The sequence below is a fragment of the Falco punctatus genome (genome assembly GCF_963210335.1).
Source record: "Falco punctatus genome assembly, chromosome: 3".
Taxonomy (NCBI): Eukaryota; Metazoa; Chordata; class Aves; order Falconiformes; family Falconidae; genus Falco; species Falco punctatus.
Window position 1 is genome coordinate 54,909,229 of NC_137582.1, and position 14,034 is coordinate 54,923,262.

The window sequence follows — 14,034 nt, forward strand, 5'->3', positions numbered from 1 at the left end:
GTGATGCCCACTTGTAGCTGCACAGCACTTGGGTGGTGGTGTTCTTATCAGAAATGTGGCTTGTGTAGGTCATCTTTGCAGCAATGCAACTGTGATTACGGTGATGAGACACTATCAGTACAAATGTTGGTCAAAATAAAATGAAAACTCTTCCATTAATCAGTCACACTTGCAAAACTGTCAAGGGTTCAGACAGTCCTGAAATGGTAAAGGAAGCCTAGTAACAGAGAATGGAAGGGACCTGGGAGGTGTTTTTGAATTCTATAGTTGGTCATTTTGTACTAGTTGTTTAGCAGATTGCTGTAATTTCTTGTAGTAAATATTTTCTGTGTGACAATTATGTTTGATGAAGTGTTGGCAAGGACAAGAGAAAGAAGAGCACCAGGCAATGGATAGTGATTCTCCAGGTCTTGGTCATAGAAGTTGAAAGAGGAGGCAGAGAAGAAGGGATGGTCTGAAAATAAACAGAAGGAAGAAAACACAGTGGAAGTTTGAGGCAGAAGAGAAAAAATCAGGGAGTTGCTTGACAGCTGAGGTAGGTGAGAAGTGCCAAACACACATCTCTAAGACCGCTCTGAGTTCCCAGTGGAGCCTCCAAGTAAGGGTGCAAATCAAAGTTTCAGGTGTTTTGCATCGATGAACTTTCCATCCCATAGTCTCTGTCCCCAGAGCCAGTTATCTACCCCCAGCCATCCAACAGCCCTTCAGGAGCCCTGGTAGATGAAAAGGGGAAGGAGCATCTGAGGCTATGGTTTCTGTGGCTGAGAAGACTAATTTATCTTCATTTAAGGATTTATCTTTTTCACAGTTCTAAGGATGACTGCTCAAATGTTCCTAATCGTGTGTGTGCTTGCCTGATGGGAAATGTACAAGAGCATTTGGGGACTGTGGCTTTGGTACATGGCAAATGGCAATTAACAGAACAAAATCTGCCTCTGGCAAATTAGCCTTGCACAGAATTCTAGAGGTTGGTTTTTTTTTTTTTCATTGGTTTTGTTTTGAAGTGACTTTATTGTGTGAAATGCAGGAAATCGAGGTTAGAATTTAAAACGTTTGTGGGGATGGGGTCCTTCTTCCCCACCACGTGTGCTTATTTTTCAGTCCTTCTTGCCACTTCTATTTGCCTAGGCATTGGCCTGCGTCCTTTCGTGTGTATTGCCTCTGATGTCTGACTCATTATGGCAACAGAAGTGTTGATGCCAGGCCCAGAAGCAGTATTTAAAAACCTGCTAGTCTGTCTCCTTCAAGCTCAAAGCTAACCCAGTTTGTGGCAAATGAAAGAAATGCAATCATTTGGCACTTTGTTCATGCATTGGTTTGGAAACACAGGACCTTTTTCCTCTGTTTTTCTGAGTCTTTTTCTATATGACTAGGCTGTCGTAAAGTCCACTAACTCTAGGGTGCGGAGTTTAATGCTTTGAAAGGAAATGACTGGTTTATTGCATTCTTTCTTGGACTGTCAAGTCCCTTCCCTCACCTCACCTCCCAGTATACTTCCCCATGCTTCATATACAGGAATGAAAGGATTCTTGGATTTCAAAGGGAGAAACAATCATCCTTAGCCCTTATGTTTGGAATGGAGGGTGAATGGATAGGGCAGTGGGAGAAGAGGAAGGCAGAACAAGACTTGAAAACAAATGCGATCTGAAAACTTACAACCAGAAGTTAAGTGAATATTCCCAAATACACTGTTTAAAAAACAGTCAAGGCTTTTTATCTTTCTTCATGCTTTGTTTGGGAACATCTTGTGGTCATGAATATTTGAGATTACCCAAGGCTGGGCACTGTTGTACCCAAACACTTGGAAGGACACATGGCTGAAAGCACAGAGATTTCCCTACGCATGGCTAAGGAGGTCAGTCCTGGGAGACAGCTGCAGTGATTGGTGCCACCTTGAGTAGAGCATCACAGTTGGTTTGTGCCATGTGCCAAGGTGAGGAGTTGGAACCTCCTGAGGAGGCAGGCAGGGTTACACAAAAAGGGAGGAACTTGGAGAAAGGGGGGGAGGATCATCCTGTCTTTCCCACAGGTACCAGCACTGTTCAGCTGTTTGTATGCCCACACAGGAGCAATGGAGCAGCCAGGGTTTCTCCCAGAGAAGGTGGGAAGTCATCCATCCTGAGATATAATCACAGCTCAGAGGGGAAGGGGTTTTTCTTTTCTCCTGCTTTCAAGCTAACAGGCATGCATTTTTTTCCTGCCACTTTTCAAGAGACTGGAAAGGAGAAGAGATAAAGCAGGAGGAGGAGATAGCAGAAGAGATGTTCAGGGTAGCTTTGCATATCAGCTCAGTGTATTTTCTGCCCCACCTTTCCCTGTCTTTCATCTTCCCAGTCCCCACTAACAGAAATCTAGGAAACAGTTCAGGCATGTACCTTTGCTCATTCCCAAAGGAAGACTATGTGGTGAAGGAGAGGGGATGGGAGAAAGAACGAGTTGGTTTGGAGAGAATGGAGAATAGATGAGGAAAGGAAGCACTGTCTGAGCTGGGACTGATGTGCAGCGTTTCTGTTACCTGGGTGTGATGCACAACAGAGAGGGGGAAAACTATGGAATTTCTCATGGAAGAGTAACAGCATAAAGAAGAGTGCCAGGCCCAGGACGTTTATCAGCCAGTTTTACCAGCATGAGACTGGTCTGCCGAGAGTGACATCAAAGGAGGAAAAACAGGAGAAAGGGCCTAAGATAAATTTCTCCACAGTTGCTTTTAATTGGAGTGAACACAGAGGAACTAGTATATTTTGTGCCCCTTTGGGGGTTGCGGAAAATGCTATTGCAAGAAGCCTTGCTATGCCTCAAAACCAGACTTCTTGTTTGCTTTCAGCCACCTTTGGGGTGAAGTGACTCTGCCAATGGCAACAGTTGCATGACCTCTGCAAGGTATGTGCTGCTTGGCACAACTGTCTAGAGTCTTTATCAGTGTCCAAGGAGAAACCCTCTCTTGCCTCTGCAAGCACGGCAAATTTACTAAGGCTTTGCTTGTGATTCCAGCAGTTTGACTTGAGAGAAAGTTGTTGGAGGTTGTGAACAGAGCTGACCTGAGGCTCGAGTAATGCAGAAGCTGCTGAGGGCAGCAGGTTGCGTTGAGGAACAAATCAGCTCTGGCCCTAATTCTACGTCACCAGTGCCAGAGCCCTAGAAAATTACTTTCTCCTCCTGCTGCCTTCACCAAGGGAGAGTCACTGCTGGGAGGGAAAGGAGTCAGATGCCACCTCTTGTCAGCTGTGGGATGAAGGAAGTCTGGTTCTACAGCACCCTTTTTCTGGCTCTGTCACATCTGTACCCTCTCTTTTCTGTGTCACATGTGCTCTGGCCCTCAACCTTGCCCCACCACTGATCCTTCGCTAGAACAGCAGAGTTCAAAGTTAGTTAGGCTACTGAGAAGCGTTCACCTGTTCTGGGTATAGAGCTCATGAATATGCCTTTACGTGCCCAAGGATCACAGATGGGTAAGGGCTATAGGAATATTCCCACAGTAACTCTTTTTGTCCCTTGGGACTGCTGATGGGAAGAAACTGCGGGCAGCCAGACCACATCTTCTGTTAAATGCTCCTGTCAGCAAACTATAGGATGAATTGCACACAGTTTGACAACAGGATGACTTTAGGGCTGTAAAGGTTCGGATAATTGCCAACAGACTCAGGGGGCATGCAGGGATTGGTTGGAAGAATACGCAACCTGAGTGGAGTGATTTCAGAATGATTTCGTATTCTTTTATAGTCCAGCTCCAGCCTCCCACCTTTTCCTGTCATTCACCGTTGTTTCAGCTTATTTTCCTTGGTTAACGGAGCCCAGCCCTGACCTCCTGGTATCAGATCTTCTCTGATACAGCTGTGGCAGTGGTTCAAAAGGAGCAAGACATGATGCTAATGAAGGAAACAGCCATCTGTTTGGTCAGGATTTTTGGTGGTGTTTTTTTTGAGGGAGGTCTTTATTCAAGATGAATGCCTGTGATGAAATTGTACTTCTATCTGTTATGACTTTGCAAGTCATCATGTGTCAGACTGGTTGTCCATGAGTCCAAGATGAGCTCCCCCTGATACTGTTAGTTTTGCAAATGTGTTGGGAGATCTTCTAGAGTTCCTGCTGTCTCCTAGAAAATCTTCATGACTCTGAGCTCTGTATTAACAGGGGAACATTAAGGTCTCACATATATCATTAGGGCACAGCAGCAGTCTTGTCGTCCTTGCTGTTTACTGACAATGTCCTTTAAAAATATAATAGTAAGTTGAATGACAGTTGATTGCACAGAGCAAGGGGGCTTCATATTTCTTCCATGAGGAAACTAAGCCAGATATGTGATGCAGATTATTCTACCGGAAAGTCTTTAGCTTTTGTGCCCAGATTACTAATATTCTCCCCCAAGGTGTATACATTTTGCAGCGAGCACAAACAGGGTTGCATAGATCACCACGAGCTCTCAGATGACTGCAGACAGCTGAGACTGAATTCTCCTTTCCGCCGTCTATTTGCTAAGCCTTACTTTGTTGGCAGATTGAACAGTCAACCCAGCCTGTGTCAGCTCAGAACAGAAGGATACTCTTCGTGGTAGGATGCAAAAGAAGAGGTGCGACCAGTGGTCTTAGATTCAGGGGTTTCTCTTTTCTTGCTTTTGGGGTGCTTCTTGAAGTACTTTGCAGTATCAGGTTTTATAGGTGCTTTGTAGTAATGGGTGATTTCCATTAATAACATATGTGTCCTCTTCATTATCCAGACATTTGTCTTCAAATACAATACAGTTACTGCCCGTTTCTGCATACTGTTCTGTTGACTCAGTGACATTTTAGATACACTTGAGGGGAAAGATCCTCTTTTAGCACTGTGTAAAACTCTTGTGTCATGCAAGCCAGAAGTTTTATTAACTGTTTTTGTTTCCTTACTTACATTAGTCTGTTTTCAGCTTAGGTGATCTTTTTTTTGTTTAGGTTAGAGTTTTTTATTCTGGTTTAAAACATATCCAAAGTTGTAGAACGTTAGAATCTGTAGAAAGTGTAGAATCTTTTGATTGTTTCATGTCCTTTCTGCAAAGCAGAAGAAAATGAGAGGAATGGTGTTCTCTCTGAGGTTAAAATGAAAGGTAAACCTGTCATACAGGCAAGTGCTAGCTTGTCTATTGCCTATTAAAATAATCGTTTATGCATAGGATTTTAAGAAACTACTCTAGGGCCAGTATTTACCACCTTTGATCAAAAAATGTATTATTACTGGTCTACTGTGTATAGGAGACTTGCCTAATATAATATCATGGTGCTTACGTTCAAATTATGATAAAAAATGTTTGACTTTTCTGAAGCTTTCAGAGGGTGACAACTCTTCTTACTTTTTTATTTCAAAATTTATTCTCCTGTTAACCAGCAGATAAAAAAGTACAAATACTGTAAGGTTGCAGGTATTAATCCGCCAACATATCAAAAAATACTGAAAAAGTATTGGGATTAGATATATTTGTTGTTTTAACAGCCATCACCCAGCTCTAGATAAAGCCTAAGAGATGGGACAGCCCTTCAGAGAGCATCCATAAAACCAGAATTCAGCAGCCTGTCCCTAGGGTGGGCTTCTGAGCAGGACAGCAAAGGGGGGTAGTGACATTTGGCCATGGCATTAGGGAGAACCTTCATGAAAGCTCAGTGTTCGTTGCCAGAAAACATGAAGAAATGAGGACCTGACAGACATCCTCAATATGTAGGTGGTTTTGTAGCCTTTGTGTGTTACTAGTACTGCTGCTGAGACCTGAAATTCACAACATGACTTCCCAAAATAGTACCAGGCTTCTTGGACCTCACATTGCTTAAGAACCAGGCAGAGAGATACCCCTGCAAGGGGCAATCTTGTTCTTTTGGGTGGCCAAAAAGCCTCTGGGCTTGTACTCTCCATACAACAATATTTCAGCAATGCCAGTAGGTGAGAATGATTATAAAAATCCTGGGTGGACAGGTTAGCCCATGAGCATCCCATCATGTGCTTCTGCCATGATATAGCACCAGAATCATTTTCCCATGAGGTTTTGGATGTGGCCAAAGCCAGGAAGCGCAGCAGGCAGGTTCAAGCAGATTTCCTGTCCATGAGTGCTAATTAGTGCTGCTGACCTCAGTGGGACACCAGGATTTTTCTAGTTTATTCAGCAGCATGTGAGGTTCTCTCTACCTGGCCCTAATTAGTGCAGGCACTAGTGGCCAAACTGGTATTCAGAAGACAAAATCCTGTCCCTCCCTGTTTGGGATCTGACGAGCTCATTTGAAGTGATGGGTTAACAAATTGAATCTAGAACTTCCTTTCAAATACAGTGCCTGTCCCAAAAACATTACAAATTAATCCAGATACTTCGATCCCTTTAGCTTCACAAAGCTCCTGCAATCCTGCCTCTCCACTTTACGTATGACTGAGATTCCTAAGTACTTAAACACCAGTACTTTCTGATGGAACTTTAGAGAACATTGCTAAACATTTTAGTGTAAGCCAAGCCCAATATATCTTGCCGAACAAAAGTAAAGCTTTAAAATTTGGGAACTTCAGTGAAAATAGAGCTAAAATGATTAAATGCTGTATCTAGAGTTGGGCAGAACTGCTGCAAATGCAGTGAAATAGTGGGAGCTTTCAGCAGGAGGATCCTGAAAGTCACATCTAGCTAGTTTTAGAGGGAAAAAATGTGGTACAGAAGATGTAAAGCACAGAAAGGATGTATTTTCCTTCACTCTTCTACCAGTGTGCCAGAAAGCCCAAAGGTCAGGTTTTCAGGAGAACACTGTGTTCACTAACTCTAATTTAATTATCTACCTAAGCAGCCATGTTTGCAAATGGCTAAGCACCAAGCTGCTCCCATGGAAACCACATCAGGTGCAAGCATGTTTAAAGGCACATCTGGCTTAAATACCTATACAACAGTTTTCGAATGCAGAGACCTTCTAATATTTGGAATTATTGGTTCTGAGAACTCGAAGAAATCAGCATATGAATTTCTTGCAGCAGTACCTAGTGGTTCTTTGACTCTTCTAAACTTATTGCCAAAGAGGTGGAAAAACTGGCTTGCATAAGATTTGGATGGTGATTTTTTTGATAAAGAAATCTTGAGAGGAAAAGAAGTCAGTAATTTAGAGACTCATCCAGAAACCCAAGTCAGGTTACCAGCTCAGCGCTCATAGACAAGTTTTTTCTGGGAAATCCCAGGAGTGCCAACCACCATCTTCAGAATAAGAAGTCTATCTTAAAAATCACAGGGATTTCTTCTTCCTAAAATTATAAAACTGTGGTTCTCCACCTGATTTCCAGGTTTTTACAGAGCAGTAATTCAAGGTTTCAAATTTGTCTTCCAAACACTCATTTCCAACCCCTCCATTTCCAGCATATGGAGGAGGAAACTCCAAACGCACTGAGTATCATGAGGCTGTGAGAATTGGCAACCCTGTTATCAGGGTGTTGCTATCAAGGCCAAATCCATAGGAATGACCTTGAAATAAAGGCCCTATTGTCTCTCACCTGCTCTTCAGTCTGTCCAACCCCCCTAAAACTTGACAATTGGAATAGGATGCTGGGCTGTTTGGAAAGAGATTAAATTGTTCACAGCTGCCTGGGAATTAACAAACTTCTTCCTCTTTCCGGTGGAATGCAGCATATTTCTGAGCCAGGTGAAGGATACCATGTGAGGTTCTTGGAGGACCTGGAGTTGGCACAAAGAACAGCATTTTCAAGTCTGCACATATATCTGAGTTACCAGGGCTCAATAATAATTTTCTGGCAGATTAGTCCTGCCCTACAGCAGGTTTCTATGATCACTAAAGCCAGAAAGAAAGCAATGGGTCTGGATTTCACACTTTATATCCTTCCACACTGAAGCTTTGATTTTATAAACTGCTTTTTTTCCTTTGACACCAGTCAGCAAGAGCGAGTCAGAGAATACACAGGTAAACAGCAGAGTAAACTGTAGGGACGGGTCATTAACAGGCCAAGTGACACACTCATAACTTGGAGGATATCATTCAGAATAACTTGATAAACCCTTGCCAAGATTGCTGATGGAGAGACTGTGCACTGCAAATTGCAAATGTGACCTTGTTTTGTCCAAGGCAAAAGAAGAACTTACAGGGTTTTTCTTGTTTATTTTAACAGGGCTCATTGATCCTAAAACCCAGGGTCTTTATTAGCAAATAACTACCTGCTTGTAATTAAATAATTCAGTCCATGAATGTGCAAAGTGTTGGCTCTGAGGGCTTTAAAATGATTTTTCTTTATTTGATGACACCTTTAGTTCTGTGAAAAGAAACTGAATTTTAGCCTTGATCTTCAAATAAGGAAACATTGAATGAAGCCCAGCTTAATCTTTCATGGATGGGAAAAGGCAAGGCTATTCAAAGCAAAGTACAACTCGGGGATGGACAAAAAATTTTGCACTTAAGCATTCTTAACAGTTGTAGAAGAGGTTTTTTTAAATGCCAAACTCTAACAATATACTGATGCTTACAAGCTGTTAGAAGGTATTTTTCATCTGTTTTAGTATTAGCTGCTACTGAAAAAACAAGAGGTACATCCAATGCATCCAGTCTTTTTCACTAAACTGTGTAAGTTTTCTTTATCTTATCTCTGAACGATTTCAGTTTTTTCTACTTCTCCAGGCTTTACTGTCTATAACTTAAAATACAAGTGCAAACTGCAAAGAGACCTTTCAGGTCTCTTTTACTTCATGGCCTCTGGCTTTAAACCTCAAATGAAAGTCCTGACAATATCCTGAAGATTTCCCCACAATTTTTACCTGAAATCCCATATGCTAGCAACATTTAGTTTATGAGAGGCCTTTTGCATAAAGGACCAGTCAAATCAAAATCAGTGTGCAAATTTTCTTTATCTATTAATATTCTACCACATGTTCTACCACTTTTTTCTTGCTATGAATCAAATCACTCTGTGATAAAGGATGTGACAGGGGCTGGCAGTAAACGTGCTATACCTTTTTATCCCTGTACTCTTCTTCCATATGACCTATGAATTTATTCCCTTCTACTCAAATGCTGCTTTACAAGTGAGTGTAACCTGTGATGCAGATCTCATTTAGACGGTTTCTGTGTGTTCAGATCTCATGGGACAACTAAAGATGCTTTAGCATCTCACACATAGAGAAGGGAATGTGGCATTCTATTACTAGGGCCAGAAAACATCATGACCAGATAATGTTTGAAAAGAAAATAGGTGCAAAAATTGCACAGGTCAGATTTGCAAACTTCATATGAAAGAAAATGGGGGGAGAACGAAGGGGAGGCGTACAAAAATTAAGAGAGTTGTGTTTAATTTTAAGTACTGCTTCAGCAACAGAAAGGTGGGTCTGGGTGCCAGCCAGAGCAGGGCTCTGACACTGTTTTAACAGTATAGTTACACCCTCTGTGGGCTTCGTTTGAACTCACTCAGTTTTAAAGTTGCTTAAACTGGGTTTGTGTCAACACAGCTGAGATAACTCAATTGAGAAAAGAAAATCCAAGTAGACAGACCATTGGTACTGGGGTTTTTGCTACATAAATACCTGAAAAGGAATTTCCAAATTCACTATGACACAGACATAATACTGGTGGAAAAGGGGAATAATCAGTTTATTTCAGTCACTAAGTCAAAACAAAAGTATATTGACAGTGAATTCATGGTATAAAGAGGCTTTAAAGCCACTAGCCGATGGTCAGTGGAAGATTCCTTTTGCAGGCTGCACTGAAGGCCAGCTGTTGCCCTATCCCTTAAGGACCCCCAGCTCTGAGAAAAGCCTGGTGTGAGTAAGTTGTGCGTGGTGTAAAGCCCTACCTCTGGCTCTACACAGGAATGGGCGCTCAGCATACCTCATGGCAACACAGAAGCTTCAGGTCACGCAGTGGGGACAGAAAAAGCAAACGATAAAATCATGCAGAACAGAAACAAGGTGGAAAGTGCATTTCTTCAGAATCTCATTACATTACATTTTCATTAAATTGTAAGGACTCCGGGTTTTTTCTTTCTTTTTTCTTAAAGGAATGTTTAAGGAGCCTTCTCAGCCAGACCCTGTTGTCATATAACACTCATACCTCCCTGCATTTCTAAACTTCTTCCAGGCCAGTGTGACTTCCAGCCTGAACTTTTAGTTCAAAATAAAGTTTTATTGGAGGATTATGGACAAAAAGTAGGATTTCAAGAACTACATATCCAATACAGCATTAATTTATGCTGTATTTCGTAGTACTAAAAACACTGTATAAAGTGAAAACTTGTACTTACACAGACCTACACCCCCTATAAACAAGGCTTTGTGGTTTCACAGGGATCTCTCTTTGGAGGTTCCCTTCTTGAGTTACTGGATTGGTCCTTCTAAATTTCCCTCCCCTCCATGTAGAAATTATGGACCCAGCTGAAAAGGACTAAAAACTAACTTAAATTGTCAGCCTGGATGGAATGAGCTCTTTCTCTCCATGCAGGATAAATGTTATGCAATTAACATGCCAGGTTGCTCAGTGTCAGTAGTTCATAGAAATGACGACAACTGCTACAGCAACTATAACCAGCTACTGCTGTGTCACCCGGACCAGCCAATTTGTTTCAAGTGCCCTCATCACCACAGAAGCAAAAACAAACATAAACTGAAACACAGCTAAATAAAACATTAATATATCTCCTGGCAACTTACCTCCAGCACATTTTAAAAGACCCTTGAAATCTTTATGCAGTGCAATGCAATTTATTACCTGTCTCTCTCCAAGCTGTCTGACAACATAGCTCTTCTATATTTTTGGAAGCAAAAGTGCTCCAGCTGTTTGACTCTGAAAATAATGATAATTCCTGAAGTCTTGACTTTTAATTTGCCAAGCACTAAACGCATGCTTTCTTACAAAGATGATGACTCAGTTTTTCTCTGGTTTGTTTTGAAAAAGGAGCAATCAGGAAACAAATCATGGCCTCAGCAACAAAAATATTGCTTTTGTAAAAGAAAAAAAAAGCAGTCAAGTGAATAACGGCAAATACCTGTGGGAAAAAAAGTATGAGCATACTTTGGAAATGCGCTTTCGATTGACACTGTGGAGCTTCATGAGGGGGCTGGTTTGATGCTACCTTCACGTTTCACAACTTGTCAATAGCAGCTGGTGCTTTGATATGAGCAGTTACCGCTAACATTTCATAATATGACAATCTAAGAGGTGAAACAGCTTTTGTATTTTAAAATTCATTAAGAAGAGCTGCAACTTAGCACTGATGGATTACTTTCCTAAATCAATGTCTCCTCTGTTGAGTTATATAAAACCATTTAATTGCCATGCAGACAGGAGATGCTAACCTGAAAAAGCAAAATTTAAAATAAAAGAGATTTAAAATCTATTATAGCACATTATATGTCAGCATCAGCTGTCCCTAGTATCAAGAAGTGATGGAACAACTAGAAATATCATATACACAAGTAAAGGAATAAAATTAAAATTGAATTAGCATTTTGAAGCCACAGTTCTCAAATGCTAAAAAAGCTTATCTCAAAACTGCATGTTTCTGGGTGGGAGAAGGATTTCTAGGACATGCTTTTTTCCTAAGTGAATTTTCCAAGAGTCCTAGTGTTATTTGCCTTCTAGTTCTGTAGTGTCAATATAGATTTCTCATACCAATTTCGTCATAGCCTGCTTCTACAGCGAGAATATCTTGTGTTTGGAAAACATATTAACACATTTTAATAACATGTTTATTGCATTTAAACTAACAGTAAAAGTATACATGGAGAAAATGTTATTTTCTTAAAAAGATGCCATGTGGTCAGCCTTAGGGTTAACCAACAAGGTTGTTTTAAGCACTGTTTTTAAAAATATTTTCTAGGTGCCTAGACTGGATCCTGGGGAGCAACTGGGAGAAACCCAGTGGATTCTCTTTGCTTCTTGGCTTTTGGGGGATATTCCAGTTTACTTCCTAATGAAGCTTCATGATGAAACACCTACCAAGAAACACCAAACCAGGAAGGCTTAGGTGTCTGTAAGTGAAATAACCTCTTATAGAGGCTACAGAAGTAGCCTATGTTAGTCTAAAGGAGAATAAGGCTGTGGAGACCTTTAGCACAATAGTCAGGTTGTCAAAGAGCACAGCTCTAGCAGGCTCTCTGCTTGCCAGGAAAGAGATGAAGGGCCAGGGGGAAGAATAGCTTAAAAAAGAAGTGAGGAAAGGCCTGAAATTATTTGGTAACATGGTTACAAGCATTACCTCTATTGTAAAACAACTGATTCATGGAGAAGGTTTTTTGGGTTTGGTTTTTAAGCTGGAATGTTTATTCTGTGGTGTATGAACTGATCTCCAAGTGTACAGAAGGAAGGATAATCCAGTCCAGGGTTGCAACCCTAGTGGGGCAGGTGCATCATTAGTGTTCTGTGGGTATTACATCTTCTTTACTGACAGCAGTAATAAAATGTATTCTCCAAGTGTGGACAGGACCTATATGAGAATCAGCCACAAACCTTGAGTCCTAGAGGAGAAGCTGTCTATGCCTGCACAGAGCTCTCAGCAGGATAAAACTTTGATTAGTGACATGGAGGGTGGAGTGGATGTAAGTTTAATGTTATTATGCCAGCTTGCATTAGACAGCCTTGTGCAACTCTGGCAGTTTCGGAATGCAGTTTGATTACCTTGTCTAGCTTGAGAGCCTGAACAATAGGATTTAAACTTCTGGAATACACCTGACTAGGCTAAATCTTATCTTTAGGAATGTAGGCAGGTAAGTTAACATATATATATATATATGATTAATTTTCATATACATATATATACAAATACACACACATATATACAGATAGGTTATATAGGTATATATACACCTTGAGCAGGTGGCTTCCCAGTTCTGGGCACCTGCAGCACACTGAACACCTCACTTGCTACTCTCTGAATTCCCCCTGGCTGCTGAGGTGCTTCCAATTGATGTGTGTAATATGGATGCTTCGTATACATTTTTCCCCTCCAACCTCACTGCAAGTTCTTTATGTCCTTTATACTTACTAGTAGTATACTGGGCTCCATATTCATCTCCAAGTCTGTCAACATAGTTCACCTCCTGTAATCAGGAAATGGTGATTAAATGAACATCCAAGTACAGAAGCTGTCAACCTGGTGTTCATCTTTTCTAAAGTTAAAAACCCCAAATGTTCAACTACCTTTTGCACTTATGTGGCTCTGAAAAGCTCTTCTTAAAAAAAAGAAAGTGGCTTTGTCTCTCCTATGATCTTAAGACAGAATCAAGTTCAAAGGTCAATACCAATCACGTCATGTTTAGCATTTATGGGAACAATAAAGAAAAAAAAAAAAAAAGATCTCCGTTGAGAAGGTGTGTGCTGCAAGCTCTGCGGTTCTCTGTCTTCTGGGGTGGGTTGCTACAACTCCTAAAAGGAGCTTGTCTGGGGCATTTGGATTTTAACCACAATAAGGCTTTGTTGCTTTTAGCTATGGTTCAGCATCTGGTCCATCTCGTTGGAAGCTCTTTGAGACTTTGTTTCAAAGTTGCAGATAGGGTATGACAGGGGAAAAATGTTATTTATATCCTCTTTATGTGCATAGGAAAAAATTATCTAGAATGAATACATATATGCCATTGACCTGAGCGGGAACATAATCCGCTCTCAAACTACAGAGTGAACACAACTTCTTTAGTGCGTGCAGCGTCTTTGACCTCCGTGTAATTACTTCAGGCTTACATCGATATAACAGTGCCGGGTTTCTTTTCAATTATTTTCTGGGAGTGGCAAGCTCTCTGCCCGGAGTGCTTATTTGTTTCGAATTGGCCTAATTTGCTGAACAATTTGCGCATCCTTTCTCCGGGATCCCACGTTTGCCCGGACGGCAAGGGCTGGGGCTGGGGCTGCCCCAGACCCCCGGTCCGTGGCCGCCGGCGTCCGCCCCGGGGGGCAGCCCGGCACCGAGCCCCCTCCAAGGCAGCCACCACGGCAGGGGCCCGGCGCTGACCTATTGCCTACGGATGAGTAAGCAGCAAATGTGGGTTATAACTCCGGCCAGCAGCTCTGCAATTAAGGCGATAATTTCAGGTGTAGCCAGTAGTTGTAATGAATATTTATTTCA

At 41.6% G+C, this 14,034-nt stretch overlaps 1 protein-coding gene across 2 annotated transcripts in view; it reads left to right on the plus strand.

Moving 5' to 3' along the window:
- KCTD1 (potassium channel tetramerization domain containing 1) overlaps positions 1 to 14,034 on the plus strand; it is a 133,911-nt gene that overhangs the window by 18,588 nt on the left and 101,289 nt on the right. The window lies entirely within an intron of this gene.